Genomic DNA, 26,796 nt, shown 5'->3' with positions numbered 1-26,796 from the left:
TCAGCTACCTCACAAAGAGCCACACTGTGTCCAGGATCTCTGCTGATATTATGGCAGTCTAGACACAGACACTCAGACACCTCTATGTAAAAGTCTTGTTTTCAAGCTATGTTCTGGACAGAGTTATTGATGGCATTGAGGAATGAGATGTCCCCAGGTGAATTGGGATATTCATCTTTTCTAAAGGTGCTTGACTTGACATGCTTGACTCTCAAATTGCAAGGAGGGCATTCTGTGGGTCAAGATCACAGACCAGCTAGAAGCTGGTGAAGTTGACAAATAAAATACAGGTTAGTCTACACTGCATGGTTTTATAGTCAGTTTTTGTTACAAAATGCGTGGCATCAGGGATTTTTAAAGGCATAAACTTTTGCCAGAGGCTCACAGTACTCCTTATGGCAAGAAATACGCTCCACATATCTCCTAGCAAGCAATATACTTTATTATGATGATCCAAGAAAGCTTCTTTGTTCTCAAGGAATAAGGAATAGGTAATGAATGCATGATAAATTCTAGTTAATGAAAATAATACAGCTAAGTTGGGTTTGATTTATCTGTCAGACTGATCAGTATTTATCTTTGTTTCTTGCAGAAGGAATAGAAGTAACAAAGATGGAAACGCTATAGTCTGCTATAAACTACATGAAACCATATTAATATGATAGCTGCAACTGGGACAGACATTGCTAATTAACAACAGCTAGAATAGGCAGAGAGCGATGGTCTGTAATGAAATAAATAGAACTTAATTGTCCCTAGCAGCAGTGAAAGTGTTGTAGGGCACCAGATATCCACAGCAAAAGCCTGGGGCTCATGCTTCTTTCTGGAGCTTGGCTTCCATAGCCGTATTCACATGTTCAGTTTCTTTCCCCAAATCAATGTGGCATTTGAATGCTTTGAAGCAGAAAGGTGTATATTGTTCTTCACTAAGTATAAGTGTTGTGCTGTTTTTTTAAGAGCTGTACAGAAAGACCTTGATTCTGGGGTCAGTAAAGACAGGAAAAGATAAAATCCCAGGGCTTGGAGCAGAGCACAGACCTACATGTGCTTATCTCCTTGAAACCACATAAAGTTTAACTCTTTAAAAAGCAATTGTGTCCTAAAGTACCATCTATGGATATCCCCAAATACCATTTTATCCAGTTCCTTGGGTCTGGCCATGGCCACCTTGTGATAATCTAATCACACGTTGACTGTGTGATTGCCCACGCAGGGTGAGGATTTAGTTTGCTTTGGATAAAAAGGAAACTACAGTGTTTTCTTAGTAATTCGATTATGTCTTAGTGGGCTAATAGAATGGAAAATGGCTCTTGGATCATATGCTTCATGTGCGCCTCTATCTCTTTTCTCAGACAAGTCCCTTTTAGGCTTTGATATGAGACAAAAATAATAGCAGGAGGGAATTAATGAAGGAAAAACAGATTAGAAGGGAAAATTTCACACTTGCCTGTTGACCTTACTCCCACAGGAACATACATGGATGAGGAATCATAACAATTAGTATCTATTCATAACTAGTTACTAAGCCTGATGGAGGCAAACCCACTCCACAGAGCATCATGGGGCTCTCAGACCTTGGTTGTGGTCTTGCATTTAATCCACAGACATGTAACTTTGCTTCAAAGCAAAACCATCCAGAAGCCCAGGCTGACCCTCCAACCATCTGCACTAACAGCAGTAGCCTGCTGGCCCCTTGTTGTGTGCAGCACATGGTGATGTTCTTGCAAGAAGGACTTCTGCTTAGCAGCCACCCTGCAGATGACTCAATTTACTGGCTATGTCTTAAAATCTTTCACTGTAGTGCTGAGAGTTATGGAAATATGCTTTTCTTCTGGCCTGCTTGGTGCTGATTTGACACTGTGCCACGTGGGGGAGGTGTTGGAAATAGTCAAATACTGCAGAATTAAATATATATATATTAAAAAAAATAAAAATAAAAAAAAAAAATCATTCTGAGCTGAAAAGGAAGAAAGCCAGTAAGGAAAATACCTTGGGCAGAGAATTAGGCTACTTCTGTATCAAAGCCAACAGCTCCTTGTTTTAATATTTAACACCCAGGAGAGCAGAGGGGAAGGATGCTGAGAACGGGTGAGATTTTTCAAAGGCACCCAATTTTCAGTGCTTTTCCCTATGAGCATTTTTTTCTAGTGAATATTCAGTTTGATGTGACATTTGGTCACCCAGGAGAACATTTACACATCCAACCTCAAATTACCGAAAAGCTTGAGCTGGAAAACATAGTGTAAGGAGAGGTTGGAAGGGGAGGTGATACCAAAACTGAAATCCAAAATCCAGCATTTATCATTCATGCTTTTCTTACCAGAAGCCAAAGTAAAATGTTTCATTCTGGGTCAAAGGGGTTGTTCATCTGGAGAAGAAAAGGGGGAAGCATTTTATGATATATTTGACCAAATAAGGGTTATAGGGAAGATTGTGCAACTAAAGAGGAGGCAGTTGGCACAGCCTTTTGGACATAAGGATAAAGTTCTTCCTCATGAGGCTTCTGAAGCACAAGAAGAGGATCCCAGAGAGTGAAGTTTCAGTCCTTGGAAACAATAAATACTCAATGGAGTAAGGATCTGAACAACCAGATCTAACCCTGATCCTTGACTTGCTTTGATCAGAGCATTGAGCTGCAGACCTCCAGAGGTCCCTGCCAACCCAAATTACTCTTTAATTCTACAGAGCTGTGACAGAGATTGAATAAAACAATGGGGAAAAGTTCCCCATTTGTTTTACTCTCTACAGCACAGCTGGAAGCTGGTGCTGTTGTGCTTTGCCATGCCTTTAGCTTGTAATATGTCTGACTGATGCAGGTACTAATATCCATTGCAGCTGCTTTGCTTAATCATTAAGCTAGTCCGAAGCTCTTTCAGTCAGTGATGCTCTCTGCACCAGTGACAATGAAATGAATTGCATTGCAAGAAGCACTCTTACTGCAGACTACTGCATTGCACTTATAGGGGTGTCTTTTGAAGCTACTGGGACAGGCAGGAAAATGAAGCAGTATATGGCATCAAGTATTAACAGGGCGTCCATAATGCTTGTGCATTTGGATTCTGTGGGACTCTGCACCTGATCTGACTCGCTAAGTATTCCTGGGTGGACTTTGGTGCAAGGTCCCATCCCTCTATGTAATGAAGGTTTAGGAAGAGGCCAGGATGCATACTTAAGTGAAGCTCTTGCTGCAGCAGGTCATCTACACCCCCAAAAGGCCTTGTTTGAGTGGATCCAGAAAACTTTTGTCCCAAATATTTACAACTTTCTGCTAAAAGGAACTGCTGAACGTGACTCGGGGCACCCTTTTGCCCAAGGGTTGCACAGAACAACACAAGGGAGCTGCTCTTCCTGCCAGGCTGCTCTCTGCCTGCTGAGGGGATGAAAGGAAACCAACCACAGACAGCAGATGCTCATTATTTTACTTAGGGCAGCCCCCTGCAGTGGGAGGGGGCAGGGGAAAAACCTGTAGCAGACAGAGCAGCTGAGAGCTCTGCTGAGGAGCAGCCTTCCTACGGCCATGGGAAGGGATGAGATGTGGAGCAGCCAGGCCTTGGCCACATGCTGTGTTGCTGCAGCAAGGTCCAGCCCTCTCTTGCTGGCAGTCTCAGCATCTGCTTTGACTTCGCTGCAGCCACTGAGAAGAGTAGGGAGATGGTCCTTTGTCACTTGTTAGAGGAGGATACGTTTCCTCTGGTGCTGTGGAACCCTTCAATGAATCACTCTGTTCCTACCCAGCACTGTTCTTCTGTGGTTTCAAAAGAAACAGTGCAAAAAATATTCATTCTTTTATTTCTAGTCTATCCCCATAGGATTTTATTGGTGTCTCTCCTCTTAAATTCAGAGACTTTTTCCTGGCTTAAAGGTAGCTGGTAATTGACTTACAGCTTCCTCTCCACAGGAAATTACTGTATCATGTTCCCTTTTATGCTGCTGCATTGTGGAAACTTTCCTGTGAATTTCAGAGGAAAAGAATAATAAAAAGGTGAGAGCAGGACAGAAACCTACCTCTAGTTCTGAATCTGCTGCGGTTCAGAAGGGATCAGGTTTTATTCTGGTAAGGAATGTCGCTGAGAAGAGGTGCAGTGTGTTTGTGGACATCGCAGCTCATGTAGGGAGCTTCACTTGGATCCACAGAGCTCTTCTTCCTGAAGTTCACTATTGCTTTTGCAAATGGTGGTTGTGTCTGTTCCTAGAGCACGTAGAATCATTAAGGTTGGAAAAGACCACTAAGATCATCTTGTCCTACCATCCATCCACAGTCACCATACCCAGAGGATAATGAGAGGAAGAAAACAGTCCTTACATTCAGTCTCCCCATCCTTGGAGACACTGAAAGTCAGGCTGGATGGGACTTTGAACAACCTGATTGTGCTGTAGATGTCCCTATTCACCGCAGGGCTTCCAGTGCTCAAAACTCATACTTTCAGTACAGGAATCATACTAACAAACCTACAGGAGCAGGCAGCCAATGCTAACCATATTAGTTAAAATTACAAGGACTTGCAAGCTTCATTTGTCAGGGCAAAACTGATCTCTGGGGATGGCCAGGAAGGCTGTTTCCCCTGCGGAACAAGATTATACAAGCAGGTGCACGAAGTAGGTTTTATGATTGTAGCGCGGTAACAGCTGGAAGCCCCAGCACGGGATCAGGTTTCTTGGCTTGGCCCAAGATTATACATTACCAGAGGGACTGCCAGAGATGTGCGATCTGGTTTAGATCAGATAAGAACATCTGCCTCCTCCTGCTACCCTCAGTGGATGATATGTCAAAACTGGCTCCCGGTGTGACTCTGCTGGAGCTGAGCACCATTCACCCTGCAGGTAGCTTGCTCCAGCGTGTTGCAATGCATCAAATCCACTGGGACTTGGTTCCCATGGCCAAAGCTGAAGGAGGCACCTCCGTTGTTCATTTCTTGATCCGGCTTCCCCCTTTCATGGCCTCAGCAAGAATAGGCAGCTTTCACCTGATTGTAAAAGGCTTTTTCCTTCTGTTTGGTTGTGCGCAGATGGAGACTTGTTGTGATACAGAAATGTGTAGACCACGTGGCCACTTGGATGTATCATATAACTTGAGCATCTCTAGATAGGCAGGGAAGCTCACTGAGGGTGTTCCCCTGTTATTCAGCTCTATTGTACCTTTTTTTTCTGATCCACTGATTGTGAGAGGTCTGATCCAATAAATGATCTTGATAGGAATCAGATTTGGCAGAAATAAAGCTGTAAGTAGGAAGACCAGTGACTTGCATTGCATGATGCCCAGATGAGAATAATTCATATTCCACAAGCCTCTGTGGGATATCATTAACCAGCATTTTTATTTTGATAGGACAAGAGGGAATGGCCTCAAGTTGTGCCAGGGCAGGTTCAGGTTGGATATTAGAAACAATTTCTTCTTTGGAAGAGCAATGATGCATTGGCAGAGGTTGCCTAGGAATGAAGTCACTGCCCCAGTAGGTGTTTCAGAATTATGGAGATGCGGCAATGAGGGATGTGGTCAGTGGGCAATATTGGTGGTAGGTGTACAGTTGGACTACATGATTTTAGAGGTCTTTTATGACCTTTGAGGGTTTTTCCAACCAAGATGCTTTGGGAAGAATAAACAGCAAAGCTACAGGGAAGTTTCAGACCAGCAAACCCCAGTGAAGAGGGGTGGCAGCTCCTAACTACTGGGGTTCTTTGAGGTTTCTTGTCAAACTGTCACAGTCTTTCAGCAAGGAAGCTGGATAATAAAAGTCTATGGCCAGAATAGAGCAGTGTCATTTAGGGCTGTTGCTGTAGGTTCAGGCAGGGACTGCTGGAGAGCCATGGCACATGGTGTGCTGACCTGAGGGCAGCTCAGAGGGAGGCATGTAGTAATGGCCTGGCAGGATGGGGAAGTGCTTGGGAAGCCACTGGGGTTTGCTGGAGCTTTATCTCCTCTGTGATGCCTTGGCTGTACAAATGGGACGTGGCGTGCTGCCATGCTTGGAGATGTCACTGCCAGGGCTGAGCTGAAGCTATGGCACGTGTGTTGGAGCAGGGTTGGGCTGACCTCTGCAGAGCTGCTGGAAGTGGCAGGCTTTTAGGTCTGAAAGCAGCCAGGGACGTGGTCATAGAATCATATAATTATAGGATCGTTTGAGTTGGAAGGGATCCTTAAAGGCCATCTGGTCAAACCCCTCTGCAATGAACTGGGACACCCACAGCTCCATCAGGTGCTCAGAGCCCCATCCAGCCTGACCCTGCATGTCTCCCAAGGATGGCACATCCACCACATCTCTGGGCAACCTCTGCCAGTGCCTCACTACCCTTATTGTAAAAAACTTCTTCCTTATATCCAGTCTAAATAGCACACAGTCCTCAGCCTTTCAGAGCTTCATTAGAATAATTCAGGCTAAGGCAGGCTCTGGGTTGAGAAACAGCAGCTGAGCACTCTGCATTGCTGCACTTATCTCCTCCAGTGTGCAGTTTTATTCTGGTACTTGTGTGTCCCCCTGATTTAAATACCCTGACAGCGGTGAATCCCTGTGGCTCTTGAGAGCCGCCGTCATTTGAGCAGCACTTTGCAAAAAATACAAGCTGTGAAATTTCCTGGTGCCGCCTGGGGTTGCTTGGGGGAAAAAAGAAGTGGCAAGGAAGAGCTGCTCAGTGCTGTCGTACAGCGCAAAAGAGCTGCATGCAGGTTGGCTTCTCTGTGTTACAGCTGAGTTAGAATTGATGAATAGCAGGGCTAACAAAATAGCAGAAGGTTCTTCCTTGTGCTGCCTGGGGAACAGGAAATTCTGCACGGGCGAGCGTGCGGAGGTGAACAAAGTGTTAAACCCTGGCAGAGCAGCTGCTGCTGACCTTCTGGTCCCAACACCGCTAAACAAAGCTCCTGTTACAGCTGAACTTTAGTACCAACTTCTGCTGCCCAGGGATCCTCGCAAAAGTGCACACTGAAATGCAGCCGGTGCTGTGGGGCTCGTGGATGGTGGTAAAGCTGTGGGAGCTGCTGTGTGCTCTCCCCATGCTGTCCCAAAAGCTGTCCTTTGCTGTTGGAGCAGCTTAGGACTTGTGGAGCTGAAGGGTGCTTTCGGGAGCAAGACGTTCAATAGCTGCTGATTGATACAATCCCATTAATTTTGTGGCATTACTGCTTAGATTTCTGTTCACAGCATCATGCAGCAATGGGTGCCGTGGGTTAATGATGTGTGCATGGGAAAATGTGCTTCTTTTTGCATCTAATTGCAGTCTTTCTGATTGGTCCTGCTTATAACCTTTGAATATTCATCTTTCCCTCCCAGTTTGTAGTTTCACAGTCTCTATTCGTAGAATCAAAGAACCACAGAATGATAAAGGTTGGAAGGGACCTCTAGAGATCATCTAGTCCAATCCTCACCTAAGCAGGTTCCCAACAGCAAGCTGTAAAAGAAAGTGTCCAGACAAGTCTTGAGCATCTCCAGAGAAGAGATTCTAAAACCTCTCTGGTCAGGCTGTCCCAGGGCTCTGTCACCCTTACAATACAGAATTTTTTTTGCGTGTTTGTATGGAATGTAGAAGCATCTCAAGGTGGACATTGCTCCCCAATGTGCAAGCATCTGAAGGTTATATCTTGGAAGGCAGGTGAGATGGCTATCAAAGGCTTATGTGATTGAATATGTTAACAGCAATGTGACTGAGGCCAACCTGGGTCCCAAGTAAGCTGGGCATCTGGAAGGATGAGAACCTAATTGCTTAGGAGCTGGGAAACTCTTTGGACTTTCTTGTTCCCAGATCAGTGGTAAGAAGTATCCCAGAGTGATTGAGCTCCCATAATCATGGCTTGAAGGCTTTTCTGAACAGAATGACATGCGAATTACTATATTAGATCATTCTGGGCATGGATTTACCCTCCAAAGGCAGGACAGCACTTAGGTTCTTGACATTTGGGTACTCATCTCAGCATCCAGCCAGGGGAAGCAGTCACTTTGCCATATATTTGTTGATCTTGCATGCTGTGGCTTGGACCAAATGGCCTTCTGTGGAAACTGGTTTCATCACAACCTCTGCTCTTCTTAAAGCAACATTTATTTCTTGAGCTGGATCTTCACCATTCACAGGAAGTCCAAACTGATCTCTGCCTCAGGATGCCCCTGGGATGGGGTTGGACCACGGCACGAAAATTGCTTTGGTTAAACCACAAGTGAGCAGTGCAAATTCTACTCTGCATGAAGTTATTTGCAGCTGTAATGTCTGGTGCAAGGTGAGTGCTCTGCAGACATCACTCCGTGCACTCAGAAGCAGTTGGGCTGCCTCTCTCCCATCAGCTGCATCGTGTTGCCAGGATGCTTTGATGAATCCCTGATGATTCTGCCCCTGTTTGTGGGTTTTCATGATTTTTTCTTGATCTAAGCTCAAGAGCTTTGTCTCACTCTACCTTTCCCTTCTCCACAACCACCTGCACCTTTCCCTGGGGGTGCAGCTCTTCACCCTCTGCCCTTGACCACCTGGGGCATAAAAATCAGCCAGGATGTGGGGTGCTTAAGTAGCTTTGATGGGATGAGTTTAGTACCTCCCAGTGACTTTGGGAGCTGTGTGGTGGTGCTACCAACTCCTATTTCTTCATAAATTGCTGTCTTTTGAAAAAAGTTCACAGAAACATGGAATCATTAAGGTAAGAAAAGATCTCTAAGATCATCCAGTCCAAATGTCCACCTACCACCAATAGTGCCCACTAAACCACATTTCTTGAACAACTCCAGGGACAGTGCTGGGAGTGGAGATGGAGCAGATATTTAGTAAGGTGCCTGCAGAATGCTGAGCCTTTTCTCTCTGTGTGCCTGTCAGGAGGAGTTGCTGCAGCTGTCTGGGAGATTTCTTGCCTCCCCCTGACAGATCTGTGTGTAATTGGTGACAGACTGGTACTCTGGGTTCACGGCTACCCAGGATACAGTGGGAGTCTTTTTGGCATGTTTAGAGCTCCTATCCATCAACCAGGGTCAGGAGGATTCACAAGCGTGGTTGTGCCCCTGCCAGCATTTGTCAGGAGCTGAGATCCGGGTGTCTCTGGCAACAGAGGCCAAGTTTCCAATCTGGATGATGCTGTGCAAAGCTGCCAAGAGTGAGCCCTCACCCAGGACCTCTGGGAAGGTGCCTGGGGCATGGCTCATCTGTGTTTCACACTGCCCACAGGCCTCCCCTCCAGCCCTGCATCTCCAACAGCGTGCTACTTTTCTTTGCAAGTACTGGTGACTTGGTTATCCCTGCTGATGGGCATCCATCTGTACAGCTGGCATGAGGAACACTTGTTGGCTTGTCAGTACCATCTCCACAAATGGAAGAATGTGTTTGGATGCTGCTCAGTGCCCCAGAGAGCCTTTCAGAGGTGTCATAGAACCATGATTTTTATCTCCTCCCAGTAGTCTCTTAAGTCTGTACTCTGGAGCTCTGTGCAATGTGTTCTTGACAAAAAGAATAGGGAAGAAAATATACCCAGGAATCCAACCTCTGCTGTTGTTTTGAATGCCATGAATTGCCAGAAGATGTAAGACTAGCAGGAGAGAGGATGGGATGAGTAGAGGTCCATTAGCAATTCCTTACCCCCAGCATATGGCCAATTAAAATTTCTAATTAAGGCACGGTGGGGGTGAAGAAAGGAAGCTCTTGGCCGAAAGTCTCCCTCTTTTTTTTCCCCGTATTTCCTTCGATAGCTTTATAAATTTCCCCCCTAAATTAACTAATTAATATCACCTAATCAGTTAATAGAATTAGCTAATTAGATTGCTTAATGGAATTTCTGAAGAGCAGATTTAGAAGCTCTTAAGGAGACTTTAATCACTTTTTGTCTGTGTTCATTCAGCAACTGAGTGCAATCAGTGTTATCAGCAGAATGTTTCTGAAAATCACTAATTGGGCTTCATCCTGCTCCAGAATCACTGCTCACAGCTACAGTTTCCAAGGCTTTCTGGCTTGTCCCTCCAAATTGTTCTTACCTGCTCCTGACTCCACTGAACACCCACTGCTCTCAGTGCAATATTTTAATGAAATCACCACTACAAGCACTGCAAAAGTAGCCACCCTCTCTGCAGGATCATCCCCACAGGTCACAGAGCAGCCCCAGTTGGTAGTTATTTGTTCAAGATTGGTTGGTGGAGCAGGGTGAGGATTTGCCTGTGTTTGCAATGGTGTTCAGCCACAGGTGGTTGGCTTTGTTGGTCCAAAGCCACTCTGGCTTTGGGTACTAGCCCTCATGATGTTTTATGGCAGTGCAAAGTGAAGGATGGAGAGCTTTTCCACGCTCTTGGATTCTTGGGATCCATTCCCAAGTCCAGAACAGGTCTGGAGAGCCTGTTTTATTCCTGCCTGCTCACCATGGATCAGATCACTGACCTGCAGAGCTCCTTGGGCTGATGTCCCCCAACCCAACATCTGGCCATGTGCAGTGCTGGAAGGGAGGCCCAGATCTGCTCACCACACCACATTGCTAATGCAGCTTTGAAAACATTTCTGAACTCTGTATTTTCCAGCCCCCATCGGCTTGTTATTGGGGAGGCTGTCAGCAACCAGAGCTGAATGTGGGACATGCAGTCTTGGTTTGAGCCCAGGAGTCCCAGTGTCTGTCTCAGACAAACATTCAACCTGGTGTTTGGGACTTATTTAGTTATGTTTGCCCTGGGCAAACTGTGCCCATGCTGCAGCAAAAATCAGATGGGCACAACCTGAACTGCGGGCTCTAATGACAATTTAATCCAGCCCTATTTTTTTGCCACCTTGGCCAGAGATGAAGGTAGCAATCAAAGACTGTGCTGTTCCCAGCAGCTGTTGTTGTATCAGTGCTGATCTGTTCTCACTCTGAGAGCAGCCTGGAGCGGGAGAATGACTTGGTGCCCACCATGCTTTGCTTCTCTGTTAGCTGTGTCCACGTGAGATAATTAAACAATTACACTGCATTAGACTCTTTGTACAATGATGTGCCATAGGAATCCCTTTTGCATTTTCTGGAACTCAGATGCTCAAGTTTCTGCCCTGCCTGAAGAGAGACCTCTAGATTTCCTCAGCATCTGGAATTTCTCTGCCATTAACCTTCACGTAGATATTTTGCTGGAGAGGTGATACTGTGTGCTGTGTGGTTGGGCCAAAGTATTGCCAGGATGAGCAATTTACAGATGATGAGACTGTACCCCATGAGCCTGGCTCCAAAAATGTGGAATTGTGGATCAGAAGCAATTTGAAGGGTCTTACAAAGAGATTTATGGCAAAATTAGGACTCTTTCATGTAGACATCTCCATTTGATGTTAGTATTGTTCCCTACGGAGAAACCCATGCGTTTTAAATAGGGTGATTTTTCTCTTTCCCTGGAAGATATGGAGAGAAGCCAGTGAATGGTTGCATGCAACGACCCTTAAGAGAGAAACACAGACTTACACAGAGATACTGAACTAACACAAATGTTTTGTTGTGAACAGTTGCTCACAAACTCCCCTCAAATCTGAGAGGAGAACGTTATCTGAAAGACTTCAGTCCTCAAGAGCTGGAGCTTGGAGGGACAGCACAAGATGAGGGTAATGAACCAACTTTCTCCAGCAAACCATCTGCAATATTCAGAAGTGACAGACCATGCTCAAGTCGTTGCACCTTGCTGTATTGCCATATATTACAGACCTGTTAACAGTCACTAAGAATTACTGCTGTTCTGGGACTAGGACATCAGTTCATATTGTTGGGCATGAATCAGATACCGTAAAGGTTTTGCAACGTTAATAGAACAGTTTCCATCCAACCCAAGGCTCCTCAATATGTGAATATCATGTGTCATTTCCTCCTGGCACAGTGATGAGAAGCTGAAGGTTTTCTTGGCCCTAATGATAGCATGAGGAGTGATGATAGCCTTCTGGTGATGACACTGGTTTCCCTAGCATGGAAGTAGTGCGATGACTGAACAACAGCTGATAGGCAGTTCACCCAGTCCACTTCTCTAGTTGCTGGAAAACGGTAGATGAGAGCCTTCTTGATCCACATATTTGTGTCCACATGTTTGTGCTTCAGATCCCATGATATACCCTAAGGAATGTGTCCATTTATAAGACTTCTCCACTCATGTACAGCTGCTGGTACTCTGGCATGTGAGTTCATGAAAGCAATAGGAATATTGTTTGATTTAGCTATTCATGGAGAATTCTTAGCCTGACAATTGGATTCCTGTTGTAATTAGTTGGCAGTGGCAAAATTTATTTCACTAGGAACACCAAAATATTGCTGGAAAATTAAATTTCAAACTACAAAATAGGCCCAAAATGCTTAAGAACTACATGATTAGCCCACCTGTAATGGTGACACAATGCAGGGAGAAAAGCAGAAAAATGGGAAAACTGCAGCGTTTTAGCAATAAATTATAGGGAATCCTCTTGAGGCAGTGATATTAGTTTTAATAACCTCTGAAGAATTTCTTTATGAGGAACTTGCCCAATTCCTTTATGAGTCTCTGTGCATTTCTAGCATTCACAACATCCTGCAGCAAGGAGCTACACAGCTCAACTGCACATTGGGTAATGAACCACATCCTTCTGTTTGTGTAAGCCATCTGCCTCCTAGTTTTACTCGTTGGTCTCTAATTCCTGTACTGATGAAGACTATGAATGCCTGGCCTTTGTTTATCTTCTTTGAGCCACTAATGAATTGTCAGACATACAGTTCTACCCTCTCCCCAGTGACTTTCAAAGGTAGATAAGTTTTAGCCTGTCTGATCATTTCACAATGTTATACAAAGTCTGTTCCATATCTATACTATATTTGTCCATTTCAGATGCATCATATATATATATTTCATACACTGTATATATTTGTGACAGCAAATTTAATGTAAACTTCTGAAAAACCTGTTTTTATAACATCATTTTGGAGAGAGGTAGAGACAGAGAATGCTGTGAATGTACAGGCTCAGTTCAGTCAGAATAGCAGGAGTATAGAGCTATTTTAACTAAAAAACTAATCTCTAAATAATGCCCTCCATTCGTACAGGCTTTCTAAGAAATATATTTTTTATATTTATATTAATTATATATTAATTGTATTTTTATATTTATTCTATATTTTAACTTATAACTGTTCTCCTTGTCCTATCACTATTTGTCCATGCAAAAAGTCAGTGTTCTTCCTATTTTTAAGCTCTCATTAAGCCCTGGAGCCTCCTTTTCTCCAGGCTGACCAAGCCTCACACCTTCAGCCAATATAAAATAGTTAACATTGAAAAGCTAAAATATTGCTTTAATGGACATCCTTCAGTGTGTCCATTTTCACAGGCACTGACTCCTACACTCCTTGAACACATAAACGCTTTCTAGTTTCCAAAACGGCAAACTTATGTTAACTTTCCCTTAGTCATGTCACTAACAAAGCTGTGTAAACAAATGATCTGTAGCCATAATCTCCTTCAGCCCCCCCCCTATTAATTTCATTCTGCTATTTTTCTGCCAAGTGTTAGCAAATCTTCCTTCAGAAATGGAGAAATTTTGAATGCTTCTTGGATGGAGTGAGTCAGGGGAGGCTGAGAACAGCTTGCTGGTATCTTTCTCATGATCATAGACTGGGGCTGAAGAATACAGCCACACTGATATTATTTATAAAACATATTCAAGGAATGTCACCCATAATTTGGTTCTGAAAGCATATCTTTTGCAGCATCACCAGGACAACTGTTAGTTGGGGAAGTTCACTGCTGCATCTTGGAAGCCATTCATGCCATGTCTCCAATGGGTAGCGCTATTCTGATATGACTTCCCCAGAGACTAGTCCTCTTCCAGTGCTATTTGATGTCTTGCATAAGTCATCTGGCACTGTGGCAGTGTATATAGGGGTTAGGAAACATTTATGTCATTACAGATGACACAGAAATGCGCAGGCTAGCAAATGAGGATGATATGGGTTATTCATGCTGAGAGATATGGATTGTGTACTTAACTGGTCATGGTTCAGAGGATGCTTTTAGTCCACCCAAATTGAAGGGGATCCCTCTGGGAGTGAAGAGTGCAAGGCTGTGCGTACAGAAAAGCAAACTCTGTGTTCAAAAGCAGCATTTAGAGGAGTATCTTCAGGGTACCACGGATTCTTGTCGCCCATGTCCCCATGCAGTGATCTGCAGACTCAAGTGCAGCTACAACTCCAATGGATACTCAGCCCCATCGGTGATGTTCAAGGCAGCACCATGACATGGTAGGGGGACATGGTTTAGTGGGCATGGTGAAGATGAGCTGGCAGACTTGATGACCTCAGTAGTCTTTTCCAACCTTAATGATTCTATGATTCTCATCCTCCCACTCAGCCAAACAGAATTTTTTTCCCCTCTGTTCATTTGCCCTTCAGATTCCTCGAAGCATAAAATTTACACGAGTGGGAGCTGGTCACCATTTGCTTCCCCCACAAAACAAAAGGAGGGAGAGAAAGGATTGCATACATCACAAAGAATTTCCTGTAGAACAATCATACAGCTGACAGCTCAGATGGGGTCTCCCCCAGGGAAAGGAACACATTATATTAACCGTGATACACCAAGGAGCCTTGTGCATACATCACTTCCCAAAATGTTTTTAAAAGTTCATTAACTTCCAGCGGAAAGTTGTGGCTGCATCAGTTGCCTTGGAGCCATTCTCGACGACTCCTGGCCCTGGCTGGGGATTACTTAGTTGATTTAGATGGGTCTATTAGAAAGTGTAAGTCTGCAGGGATATATAAAAGGCAAAGCTTCACTCTCCTGAATGTTTCCTTAGTGCAGCACTTTAAGAAATTGCATGGGAAGCAAGCTTTGAATGCCTTGCTGCTTTTTAACTGCTGGACTTTCAGCTTGAATGTTTCAACTTGGTTAGTAACCTGTAAATGACACCAATAAAAAGGAACCTGAATGGGGTGGGAGGAGAAAAAGAAAAGGATGCGATTCATCCCATACTTCCACTTGTTCTGAGAATTTACTCCTAATTGGTAATAAAAACACCTGGCGCCCATCAGGGACCACGTGCTGGTGAGCTGCATGTGACCCATCAATCCAAGGGAAAAGTCTCTTTTTAGTGGGGGAGGGGTGTAGGAATAAGGAATGTATCAGGACAAAGAAAACTGTGGGGTGTGATATTTTTAGGGTTGTTTCTAGCACTTTTGGAAGGTTCTTCCCAGCACTCGTTGAGCTTCAGATTGGTATGATGCATCACCTCTTCCTCTTCCTCCAATTATGTATGGGGCAGAAGGGGTGGAAATGGAGAGAAAGCATAGAATCACAGAATCACCAAGGTTCAAAAAGACCTCTAAGTTCATCCAGTCCAACTGTCCACCAATATTTTCCAAGATGAGCCATCAGTGAGGCCCTGTCCTAAACACATGACCTTATGAAACTGGTACTGTTGTAGACTTTGAGGAGACAAAAATTGACTCCTCCCTGACCCTCCCCCAACAAATAATTATAGTTCTGGGGGTAGCTTCTATTTCTTTCATGGTCCCAATCACCAAATACCCTCAGTCACTGTATTTTCCCTTCCTTTTCATTCCCTTTTCCTCCATTTTGATGGGTGAAACATTATAAAGAGAAGGAGATTTAAAAAAGGAAGGAGCTGTCGTCTTCATTTAAAAGAACAGCACAAAGTGTTCACTAAGTGTATTTGTATATATACATATATATATATTCCTTCTTTTCAATCAGATCAAATATCACTTGGTGACCAAAGAGAAACTGCTGTATTTTACTGGCCCTGACATAAGTTGCATGTTGTTAAGACTAATATATATTTGTTTAATATAATACTGCATATGACTGAGCTCTGCCTGGCATGTGCTCATTGGAGATGGTTGTGCACATTGTTTTCTGTTGCTGTCTAGGCCTTGTTGGGAGAAGATATATATTGGAGAGTAAAGGCTTGCTTCCTACCCTATAGGAATTTTTTAATTACTATTTTGACAGAGAACAAGTTTAACTGGCTCTTCAGCCATGGACTATAAGGTCATCACTATCGCAGGCCATAAAGAAGATACAAAAATGAGGCAATAAAGTATATGGGCTGTGTATATCTGGTAATTCAACATCATTCTTGTAACCCTCTGAGTCACCTGTGACTAATTTAAAAATGCTGATGCACTGAGATGAAAGCCACAGCAAACCACCTAAATCAGACTCTGAGTGCTGTAAACACTGGGGGGTGGGGAGGACAGAGAGAAGGAGTGGATTGGAGATTTTATCTGAAAAAGATGCACTCAGAATGGGCCATGGTGTGTGGATCCCCAGAATTTGGCTGCTTTGCACAAACTTCCTAACTTGCTGCTCATTCATTGCCTGCTTTGGATCTGGAGTATTGCTCTTTCTTCCCTCTCTCCTTGGCTGGCAGTTGCTTGTTTTTCAGGGTTGGAGGGGTAGGATGATTCAGGTGGGATCCCCAAACAGAGCTGCTCATCCATTTAGGTGCTATGCAAAGATATGTGGACCTTCCATGATCTTTTGCCACAGTTGTGACAGTGCCCTCAGCCAGATTACAGACTCATTTCATCCTAATGAAGAAATCTCAGCCTCAGATCCTTGTTTGTCCCTCAGCAGCTGCATGTTCCCCCTCCTTGCCTGGCAGAGAGTGAGGCACAGCTCACCCTGGGGTGAGCTGGTTCAGGGAACTCAACCAGCAGGAAATTATTGGCTTGTTTGGAAGAGTTTCTGCTGGCTTATTTTTCTGGGCCAGCTGCCTGCAGGGGGAGGGCAGGTGCCTGCAGGGAGTGTGAGATCTCAGATTGGCTGGGTTAAAGATTTAGGGGATGTCCCCTATCTTTAACAACTGGAGATACCCCTTTCTTCACTATCCTCCCTTCCTTGTGCAAGGATATAGCAAAACCTTTTGTGTAGCAGTGGTAAGAATTTTGTTTCTGTACATTACAGGCATCAGAACAGCATTTTTGTCTATGATACCTGCTATTTTCTACCCACAAAGCCAAAATTTCCAGAGCAGTTGAAAAACAGAGGCAAGCATATCTTGTAATATCATCATTTTGCCTTGTGAATTATCACTGGCTCTGAGAAACCCCTTTCTGGATCTGTCTTTGGAGGAGAATGAGGTGAATTCCTGCTGTGGGAAGCAGGCCAAGAAAGGAGAGCAGATATATAACCACAGGGGCTGGGGACACTTGAAGGAAATAGTGATGGTCGATAGATATTGATCACCTCTTCAGTGAGCTCAGCTGCTGCAGGCTAGAGAAGAAAAGCCTGTTGTTCCTCCTGGGGAGGTGCAGGAGGTGTGTGCTGCTCAGCAGCCCCAGAGCAGATGAGCCAAACTGCTTTGTTTTTCTATCTGGCACAGAAAAGGCTGACCCACAGCAGGGAGAAGGGATGCTCCCACGCTGCACAGCCCCCGGATCATGCCTTCTGCTGAAGTTCAGTAGTATAACTCAGTGTAGCACTACCCAGTCATCCCTGTGATTGCACAACCCTGTGCAGTGCATGTCACTTAGTTTTGGAGGCCATGCCATTCCAGCTGGTGCTAATGGGGGAGGTCTGTCACATTCAGCTTTGCCCAGATGGTAAATCTGCTCCAGGTTTTGGAGTTGTTCTGTCCTAATTCATGCAGTGTCTCCAGCTTTGGGGATTTCATGTAGAACATGAGGGTCTTCAGTCTGAAGTAGACACTCAGGGAAGACCTTATCACTCTCTGCAATCTCTCCCTGAAAGGAGATGGTAGTGAGCATGTGAACTGGCCTCTTCTTGTGGGTACCAGCAATAGGATGAGAGGTAATGGCCTCAAGTTGTGCAAGGGGAGGTTCAGGTTAGATTTTAGGAACAATTTCTTCTCATATAGAGTGGCAATGTAGTGGCACAGGCTGCCCAAGGAGGTGGTGGAGTCACTGTCCAAGGAGGTGTTCAAGAAGCGTGGAGATGTAGAGTCCTTCTTTGTTGGTGTACAAGCTGTCAGGACTAACTGAAAAGACATCCAGGAGCAGGCAGGAGAGAACAGGTTGATCCTCCTGATGTCAGCTGATAAGGTGACTGCCCAAAAAAACCACATCGTTATTCACTCCTTCCTTGACATGACTGTCATGCCATCTCCAGACTGGAAATCTGGAAATGCCGGTCCCCCTGCTGGCTCTGACCTGTCCTGTGGTGTGATTTGGGGTGAGTCATTTCACCTCTCCCTGCCTCCTTTCCCTTTGCTTCTTTGTCTTCTTGACTGAGCCTCCAGGTTCTTTGATAGCAGCACTGTGTGTTTGTTCGGCAAGAAGCACAATGGACCAGCAAAACCCACTGCAACCTCCAGCTCCTACTGCAATAGAGGTAGTAACAATATCTCAGTCGTCATGAAAAGGGCCTTCCCATCAAACACACGAGCTTCTCAGTTCCCTGGGAGTGGAATTTCTGTCCCCCCAAAAGCTGCAACCCCTCAGTGTTCAGCTTCATCCTGGCACAATGTGAAAAAGGTGGCTCGGCAGTAAGCACACTTGAGTGTCTTCACTGAATAACAGAGACTGACAAAAGGTGACAGGTCTCAGGGAAAGACTTCAACATTTTTGACGTGAATGATAACATTTGGAGCGAAAGCCTAAACATTTACAAACGGTGATTTGAAAATGGAGGAGGGAGGGAAGGACAAGCTGCTTGCTTAAAGCTGGTAAATGGGAGAATGTCATTGAAAGTCATGGTTTGGAGCAGAAGTGTTTTGACACATTCTCACGTTTGGTTTGGAAATCTCTCTTGTTGCAAGACATCAGTTGACTGGCTTTGTTCCTCTATGAATCCCAACAAGATACTTAATTCTGTGCAAAAGCAGAGACAAAGAAACCAAGCCTGTTGCAAGCAACTTCCACGCATCCAATCTTTTCTTTAACGTTTGATTTCTTTGCTCTGTAACACATATTTTGAGAAATGGAGGCAAAGCCTGAGAGCAAAATTGCCCATTGTATGACTTTCTGACATGTAATCAATCGTCTGCTCACTGGCTATGGGCGAGCTGTGTTAATATGCCTGTGAAGTCCTTCAATTTATCAGGCAGGGCAGCAGCAGCTCTGAACCCAGAGAACTTGGCAATAATGGAGGGGAACAAAGTAACTGAGTATAGCTGCTCTTCCACAGAGTAACTTATCATTCAGTCTATAGTCTGGATTAGCCTCTGCTGCGCTTTTCAGCCTCTGGCTGGCATGCAAATTGTGTACTGGTTTTTAATGAAGATTTGCAAGGAGTAGAATTTGGGTAGGGAAAAGGGTAAGCAGATGTACAGAGGTGAGATGTGACCGGATAATACATTTACGTGGAAATTTTGGAAGAATGACCCAGTGGAACTTCATGGGTCAAATCTTTATCTTTTTGGTGGGCGGATAGGAGATTACCTGAGGCATACAGAAATGTTTAGCTGTTTTATCCTGAAGGAAGCTGTGACACTTGCCATCACCCAGCTTTAAAGGAGGAGCATGCAGGAGTTCTCTATTAGATGATTAAAGTACATCTGGGATGCTACTGTAGAGCTGTCAGGAATATCCTTCCCAGGGCAACCACATGCCCTAGGTTTTAACAATATATGTTGTAGGGCCTTTGGCACAGAGTGGGAGGCAGCTGAGAAGGTGGTTCCCTGGACTGAGATGCCACGTGTCCAAGGCAACAGGGCAGCACTTGTTGAAGTGGCCCAAGACACAATCTCTGTTTTCTCCTCATCTTCCTCTAACCCTGCAGCGGCCACAGGAATGATGAATTTGCCCTTTGCAAGCAGACAAACTTTCCAGCTTTCCCCAGGTCTTCCCTTTAGTGGTGGCAATCAGAAAGCATTTCTCTGCCGTGATTTCTTCTGCATTCCTTTGTTATTTTCCCCTGCTCCCTCTTCCTTTGTCTGCTTCAAGGAGTGCAGCAGGAAAGGGGAATGCTGCCGAAGGAGGTGGGTTGAGCAGCATCTGCAGACTTTCCCATGCGACAGCCCCCAGTGCAGCTGGCGCACAGACCAGATTAAAGAACAACATGGGGGTTTTTAATTTCCTTGTGTGGAGCTGGGAGATGAAGAGTCACCACGAGAGGAGTTTGCCAGGGGCGGTGAGGAGATGAGAATGTCAAGCCCAGTGAGAAACTACTGAGAAGTACTGGGACAACATTTCATCTCCAGCATTGGCTGCTCCAGGCATCAACCTGGAGTACAAAAAGAGGTCCCCAGGGCCCTATTGTCAGGACAGCATCTAAGGAGCCTCACTCTATTACCATCATATGGCTGTTGTCACTCCCAATCTCTCTACATTCACCACATGATGGGAATTAAGCATAAAGGTGGGAGCATCTCCCAGCACCATGCAGGAATCAAAGCTGTGTGTTGGGCTTTACCCATTACCTATGGAATGAGATTCTACCATCACTGGGAAACTCAGCACTAAGAATATTGGGACTGGGAACATAAAACCTTAAGGAAGCAAGAAGGAGCAACCCCATGGGCTGATCTGGTTGTTCAGTTCCTCTGAGATTACTCCCTGGAAGCTGCTGCAAATGTGACCTTCATCCTGCTCAGCTTGCAGTGTTATCTGTCATCTTTTGGCAGCTACAGCAAGTACCACAGGTTTTATCTCTTAGTCTCTGAGTTTGTATCAGTTGGCTTTTCACATCCCTCATCTTGATGGAAAACATTTTTCCAGGGCACTGACACAATTCAGATCCTAAATGTCATCTCCCAGCAGGGCTTAGGAGCCTGCATGCCATTGCAGGTGGAACTCAGAGGGAATTAGTTAAATCAGGACCCTGCTCAGAAGGGCTGGACATCCCTTCAGACTCTGTGAGCTGGGATGCCTCTGTCTGCTCCATACCTTCACAGGGGATTAGGAAATGGGAGACAGACAGTGCAGATAGTAACACCACCTGTGGTTTAGGGTCTATGAGGGAGTGAATGTTCACGCTATTTATGTCCATCATCTTTCCTGCACTTAACAGCATCTTCTTGCCCAAGGTGCTGGAGTTTCATTTCCTAGCATACATCCCTGAAGTATCAGTGTTTAAAAAAGACCCAAAGCCAGAAAGTAATAAAATACCAGACAATTTTGATAACAGTTTTCCATTTGTAGTTTCTTCTAATTGTACAGTTAAAGAAAACTTTAAAATATGTGTATGCACAGATGTGTATGTTTATTTCAGCCAAATTTGGCAGCAGGATGGGTGTCCCAGAGTTTCCTTCTATGTGTTCAGAGACAAAGAAATACTGAACAGTGATATTCTACCTTATTGATGCTAAGGAATCCACATGGGTGAGGTTCCCGGTATACACCCCAAAGCAGGATCAATACTTACTCCTTCAAAAACATGTATTTCAAGCTTCCCTTCACCTCCTACACCAAAATCCTGGGACACAGATGCATAGGAAGCCATTTCCATTTCTGCTTCCTGCCAAACCTTAGGGAATATCTGGCCAACACTTGGGGTTTTAGAAACTGAAAATGAGCTGGAGGCTCAAACCCCCATTGCACATCAAAATGCCAGAGCGCTTTGGTGCTGCTCAGTCCTTCTTGTTGCACTGGTTAACTTGAATTAGCTTGTTCGAGAATGATGCCTTTTATCTGGTTGTCACATGCATGCTTAATGTGAACAACAGCAAGAAGAATAGCAGAAGAATAAAGGCCTTTGATAGGGATTTATGAAGGTCACATGTCTTAATTTTGCAGGGGTGAAAGTGTGCATTCAGAGAACCCATTGGAAAGTGTGCTTGGCAAGCATTCATCAGCCTAGAGACTTGGATGAAACACGGCAAATAAAGAGAGAAGAGGCATTTCCTGGGGGGAGACAAGAAGGGGCTGGACGCACTGAGTGGTATCATCTTTCCAGGATCAGAGGATTCAAAGGTTGGATATTAGGAAAAAATTATTCTCCAAAAGGGTGTTAATACACTGATACAGGTTGCCCAGGGAGATGGTGGAGTCACTGTCTCTGGAGGTGTTCAAGAAATGGTTAGATGTGGCACTGAGGGATGTAGTCAGTAGGCATGGTGGGGATGGGCGGGGGATGGACTTGGTGATCTCAGCGGTCTTTTCCAACTGTAACCATTCTTTGATTCTGTGAAAAGTCTCAGCTTAAAGCAATAAACTGACTGAGAGCAAGGAGAGGACATTGACAAGTCCATGGTCTCCTTGTCAGTGCCAAGTGGTGTCACTAGTACCTTGACGAGGCATTGCTGGTGCTCCACCACTGGCCATTTACTGGGTGCTGGGTTAGCAGGCAGTTCTAGATGTTTGATAAGTGCTTCAGGAAGGGATGAGACCAGCTCCACCAGCACTGTGCAGTTTCCAGCATGCAGAGTGACCACCACTGATAGCCAGCACAGACATCGCATCCATTACACCTACCACGACAGTCTTCAAACACAAACCTGATAAGAATTTCCTTGCAAACCCCAGTCCTGGGGTGTCATCTCTTCAGAGATGGTGCAATGGTGAGAACCACAGCAGAAGACCCCAGAGATTAGCAATGCTCAGACCCCTCCACTAAAGACATCTATTTTCTGTTCCTAGGTGATGGCTCCCTTTGGTCCCACTGCTCACTTTCTCCTTTGCACAGGTCACAGGCAGAAATGTTTCCTCCAGGACAGTCTCCCATCAGACCCTTGCAAGGTCTGAACAAGGCTGTATAAATACCAACTTCTTCTGATGCAGAAGGAAAGGGCCAGCAGTGAGTGCACTGAAAGACACTGGCGAGAAAATCAAATTGCAGAGGGATTTTAGTGCTCTCTTCTCAGATGTTTTTCTTTCCATTCCTGAGTCTTTCCCCCCTTATTTTCACAGCAAAATGAGCTCCTTCCCAGCATCTCAGGATCCTCAAAGCCAAGCTATGATTTTCCTATTCTCTACCAACTGGAGGACTGCAGCACACACATATCCTTACAGCGAAGAATGCCCTATTGAAGACTGCTTGGCACCAGCCTTAAAGCAATTTAGCAATCTGTCATCTTAAACCATCTAATGACAACTCTTCAAGCAATTGGAAAATTGTGGCCTTCAGCAGACTCTCCAGCTGAGCAGGAGCCGGTGTGTGTCTCCTCTGCTTTCAGCAGGGCTTGGCATTCCCGATGAAAGTCAGGCTGCTCTCCATGCACTTGGCATGGCATTCATGCAGAGGCAGGATGCAAAGGGTGGGCTGAAGACTCTCCAAGGTTATGTCTATACTATTAAATAGCACGTGCCAAGGTTTACTCCTTGGCACAGGCAGCAGCTGGCAGAGCTTGCATGCTGATGTTTAATCCTCCTCCTCTTCAGGGCAGGGTGCCTGTGTCCATATCTCCCTCTAGGGACAATTTTTTGACTCAAACATCAGCCTGCACTTGGGCTTGAATCAATTTCAATGGCCAGAGACCATGCTCCCAGTGGCCCGGCCTGGCTGATTGCAAGACACACTGGGCATGCATCCCAGTTTGTAGAATTTGCTGACTTTTGAGTATTCCTATGTTAACTATTATTTCTGTAGCTTGGGTGCCCACTGCTTGGGCAAAGTGATGTATTGTGGATTAACACCTATTGATATCTGCTGTACAAGGATCCATCTGGGATGTAGAGGATATATGAATACATAGGAGGGATCCATTGGACTCCATCATTGCTTTGCCATCTAATGAGGTGAAAAAGGAAGAAAAAGTTCTGACATACTCCATGATACTGTTGGGGAAATGAGACCTGGAGCGACCCAGCAACTCCTGGGAGAGCTCTGAAGAGGCTGACCACGAGGAACTGCAGTTATACTTTGATAAGAGCTCTGTCTGGGGAGAGATGGAGAAGAACTTGTCTCACCTCTAATGAAGCTGTCAATGAAGCAGCGAAGTACACTCACTTTGCAAAAGCAGACTAAATCTGGCTGAAGAGATTGTGTTTTTTGACACACTGAAACCTGACTGGGAAGCTGACAACTTTTTTGCCCGAGGAGAGAAAAAAAAACAGATATGAGACACAGTGTGTTTTGTATAAGAACAGGGCAGTGTGGAGGTTATGGGAAGAGATAGGTAGTGTAGGGGTGAGGTTGTACCCCATGGCCATAAGCAAGGTGTCTTCTCTTACTCAGCTGACCCACCATGCCCTGTCAAACTGCGCCCTTGGGCAGATCTCAATAAAACCCTTCCTGCAGCACACTGGTCATCCACAAATCCACCAGAGTCCTACGGGTGACATTCCTGCAGCCATCCAGGACCTGCACTGGTGAAGGGTGTAAATCTCACATTCTGACTGGGAAATACAGGGATACAGAGCTAGAACTTGGGCGGAACTTGCCCTTGAGTGGCATGAAAGGGGTGTACTCTATCTGTGTTGTCATCTGGCTTGGCAAGATGCAGCAGTGATGAACTCAGTGGAGCTCCATGCAAGGAAGAAGGAAAGAGTGGCAGGGATGTTTACTGCTGGTATACATAAAAATATGGTATGCTTGAAAAATGCAACAAAACTATCTTGGCCAAAGCATCTCCACTTCTGTATGTCAAGATGGTATTCTTGTGCATGGGATATGCGGGTGCAGTCTGGAAACACACCAAAACAGCACTGCAGCTGCCCTAAGTGCAATCAAAACTCACAGACCTGTTTTCACCTCAATTTCTTCCATTACAGTTCATCTCTGGTACAAAACGAGAGTTTTGTTTTACCACAACATGTGGGTGCATCCTCCTCTGTATCTTGGGGCAATGATGGGGAGGGGTTACGGAGATGAAGTCAGTATCTGTGGCCATGTGCAAGCAGCCAGGCTGCCAAAGGGATGCTGTACCTGGGGATAGGATGGATCCAGCTGCGTGGGACAGATGTGCTCAGCCAGCCGTGGGACCCAGCTGCCACTGCACCTCCCATCTGCACGGGGCATGGCAAACAGCCATGCTGAACCCAGGCCTCAACCCAGGGAAGCTTTTGTCTCCAGATCTGCCCACTGTGGCTTGGACTGTGCAAGGCAAACCAATGAATTCCCCAACTGGTACTGGAGCCAAATGATCCTGCAATTTGCGAAGCAATTCTATTGCATGGCCCCACTTGAGTGTTATCACCACAGTCGGCTCCAAGGGTGAGCAGAAACTGGATCTGAGCCCAGGCCAGAGAGCCTAGAGTCAAGCTGAACGTGTCTCTCTGCAACACTCACAGCTCGAGCTTTTATCTCTATTTTTTTACAGCTTATCGTGTTTGCACTACGGCTCTGCAGATAACAATCTATTAACAGTAAAGTGAATTAGATCACTGCCTGGTTATTTCGCTCAGCTGAGGCCAAACTGCTCTTGTCCAATCAGGAAATTTGTGCTGCTTCATTCTCTCTGTGCATGAAGGCATGTCACTCTAATTACCTCCGTCTCATTCAGCCCGAGCAACTCCGAAACATTTGCAAGGCAGGAGGGGAGCTCTAACCTCATTAGAGCATGTTATCGTAAGAGATCAGACACGGGCAAGGGTTTGTTGTGACGAGCTGCTCACAGATGTTTTCTTTTGAAACTACAAAAGGAGAATAATGCTCCAAAGTCGTCAGTGCAGAGCCTGGAAATTACCCTCCCCAGTAGCAGGGATGGGAAGCAGATGCACAGGGTCACATCCCAGGGACATGGGTTAGTGGGCATGGTGGGGATGGGTTGATGGTTGGACTAGATGATCTTAGTGCCCATTTCCAACCTCAATGATTCTAGGACTCTAGGGATGGGAGAAGGACAGTAGGGATGAGCTTAGGGACACAACATCATTAAAATAACCAGATTCCTACTAAACCTCAGCACTGAAGGGAGCAAATATGGAGGTGGATGCATGTCAAAGCAAACAGCCATTTCTGGAGGCAGAAATGCCACTGGTGTGGAGTGAACAGGGTGGGCTGGTGGGCATCAGGCACGGTGTGTTGGTGGTGATGGAGCCCATCACAGTTCCTTTCCTGACCCTTCTAAGTGTCTCTAATCCAGAGATGCTGAGCAACGTTTTAGTTTTTCCCCTCATCATGATTATTTCTGATGGACATTCCCCTTTGACCAAGCAAATTAAAATGTCAAGCTTATTACTGCAAACCATTAAGTAAATTAATGAAAATTATCTATTTTTGGTTGCACAGGTGGATATTTTCTTTGAAGACTCTTATTTATTTATTTATTTATTTATTTTTTTTTCAGACTGGGCAGCACTCACCAATAGGACGGATCATACTTTAAACTAAAAGAGGAGAGATTTAGATTAGATGTGGGGGAAATTTTTCACTGGGAACAAGGTGAGACACTGGCACAGGCTGCCCTGAGAAGCTGTGACTGCCCCACAACCCCCTCAAGGCCAGGTTAGATGGGGTCATGTGTAGCCTGATCTGGTTCCTGATCTAGTGGTTAACAGCATTGCCATGGCAGAAGGGTTGGAATTGAATTATCTTGGTGGTCCCTTCCAACTCAAGCCATTCTATGAGTCGATGATCCTGTGATTCTGTGATTCTATCTGTGGGAGCTGGATGAGCTGTCTGTGATGGAGAAGGCCCCACAAACTCCGTTTCCAGTCCTGAGAGAAAGTGCCTGGCCATGCTGAAGGGGAGCTGGGATCAGCCCATACCCATGCATCTTCTTGCATTTAAGAAACACCACTGAGGAGATTCCTAATAAATCTAAGTCTCTTCATTTGTGTCAGAATAAACTTCAATGATCCCTTTTATTATTAGCTGTTGGAGAGAACTGAAGCCTTTAATGTTTAATAAAGCCAGGTCCCATAAGCAGCTCGCTGCTGCTGTGTGTGCCAGGCCACCTGGCAAAGGCACAAAGCCCACTGTGCCAAGAGCACCCAGGCAGATTCTGGCAATTTGTTGATGAAAGCAATTTAATAGGAGGTTAATTTAAGTCACCACAACAGAAATGTACTTATAAGGACAAAGGGGTAAATGAATAACCCCCAGCATAGTCTTCTCCATCCTAGCTCAGCAGTTCTGTCCCCCC

The 26,796-nt window shown here is 45.2% G+C and overlaps 1 long non-coding RNA gene across 2 annotated transcripts in view; it reads left to right on the top strand.

The window, feature by feature from the left end:
• The window catches only part of LOC107308781 (uncharacterized), a 95,721-nt gene that overhangs the window by 67,879 nt on the left and 1,046 nt on the right, over nt 1-26,796 (top strand). The window contains exons 2-3 of one of the 2 annotated variants that reach the window (XR_001552906.3): nt 21,566-21,742; nt 25,999-26,093. This is a non-coding gene — a long non-coding RNA (uncharacterized LOC107308781). Of the gene's footprint in view, nt 1-21,565; nt 21,743-22,678; nt 25,909-25,998; nt 26,094-26,796 lie in introns of those variants that run through there. The other variant, XR_014943208.1, reaches the window with a different exon arrangement.

This window comes from Coturnix japonica, chromosome 2 (genome assembly GCF_054131305.1).
Source record: "Coturnix japonica strain WE chromosome 2, WE-NBRP24, whole genome shotgun sequence".
Lineage (NCBI taxonomy): Eukaryota > Metazoa > Chordata > Aves > Galliformes > Phasianidae > Coturnix > Coturnix japonica.
Note: the sequence above shows the minus strand (reverse complement) of the source record. Positions and strands in the feature narration are given on the sequence as shown.